The 1,519-nt window shown below is 38.8% G+C and overlaps 1 pseudogene; it reads right to left on the minus strand.

The window, feature by feature from the left end:
• Positions 1 to 616: 616 nt before the first annotated feature.
• On the minus strand, positions 617 to 733 carry LOC123596649 (annotated as a pseudogene).
• Positions 734 to 1,519: the final 786 nt, after the last annotated feature.

Genomic DNA, 1,519 nt, shown 5'->3' on the forward strand with positions numbered 1-1,519 from the left:
TCCTCTGGAGAAGAAGAAATCAGACTTTTCATTGTTGCGTATCTGCCACTTTAGTTGGTCTGGCACTTGGTTGATATTTAGTAAACGCTTTCATTTTACTTAACAACCAGGACCACTTGCCTTCAGCAGCAACAGCTTCTGCTTTTACTTATTGCTTTCAGTTTTTGAGACCATAGAAACCAGACAACCATGCTTGATTTCTGTGACTCTCCCAGTAACTGTTCTATGGGTTCCTTCATTATAAGACATGAGTCCATCTGCTCCTCTCCCAACCCCTAAGAACTTACCTATATGTTTATCCCCTTCTCCTCTTAAAGTTTTATTTGCTTCATTTGTACTTGCTCCTTTGCTTAGTCTACAGTATCCTCAATTCTTCAGTTTACAGGTCCCATGTCATCATTCTGTGCCACCCACACTGGCTACATTATGCATTTCTCCTTTCACTCATCACCAAACTTCCTGAAGGACTTCATACTTGTAGCTTCTTCCTTCTAACCTTCAATCCATTGCTTCTGCACCAGTTTATCTTCCATTGGCTAGATAATTGCAACGAATTTCCTTATATGTCTTCCATTTTCTTGTTATCTCTAAAATGCACTTTCCACACCTTTCTCACAAATATTTTCTTTCTAAAATGTATGTAACAAATTATGTTACTCAACCAAAACATTTGTATAGTTTCTGATAAGAACAGATACTACACTTGATCTTAGCCGAAAGGCCAAGAAGCGATGTATGGTTTCTTATACTGTCTATGGTAATGTTCAAGATATTTAACAGAGAATTCAAGATCATTCAGAATCTTCCCAGGAGATATTTCTGACCCCACTTCTTGACATTTCTTATGCCTTATCACAATCTTTCCAGAGCACGCTATGGATCTGTGTTAGAGCACACTATGACTGGGAATGGCCTTCTATCACATTCTCTGCCTTGTAAATGCAAATGAAATTTGAACCATCTCTGAAAAGGTCTCCCAAATCTTTGATATACTTGAATTTTTCATATATGCTATCAACAAAATATTTGTACAGATGCTGAAGTTGAAAATGTAGTTAAGTGGGGCGCCTGGGTGGTGCAGTTGGTTAAGCGTCCGACTTCAGCCAGGTCACGATCTCGCGGTCCGTGAGTTCGAGCCCCGCGTCGGGCTCTGGGCTGATGGCTCAGAGCCTGGAGCCTGTTTCCGATTCTGTGTCTCCCTCTCTCTCTGCCCCTCCCCCGTTCATGCTCTGTCTCTCTCTGTCCCAAAAATAAATAAACGTTGAAAAAAAAAATTAAAAAAAAAAAAAAAGAAAATGTAGTTAAGACTCTCTACTTAATTCAGTGAACAATTCTTGAGTACTTAGTGTGTGCCAGGAAGCATCTGGAAGAAAGCTATGAACAAAAGAAAACATGGTTTTCATGAAGTTTATATTTTAATTGGTTAAGATATTAACACATGATAAATAATAAAGCATTGGTTCAATCACTGCATGCTATGGTAAAACTGAATTGAAGATACTGGATAGAAAACAGTCGT

The sequence above is a fragment of the Leopardus geoffroyi genome, chromosome B1 (genome assembly GCF_018350155.1).
Source record: "Leopardus geoffroyi isolate Oge1 chromosome B1, O.geoffroyi_Oge1_pat1.0, whole genome shotgun sequence".
In the NCBI taxonomy this organism is placed as follows: domain Eukaryota; kingdom Metazoa; phylum Chordata; class Mammalia; order Carnivora; family Felidae; genus Leopardus; species Leopardus geoffroyi.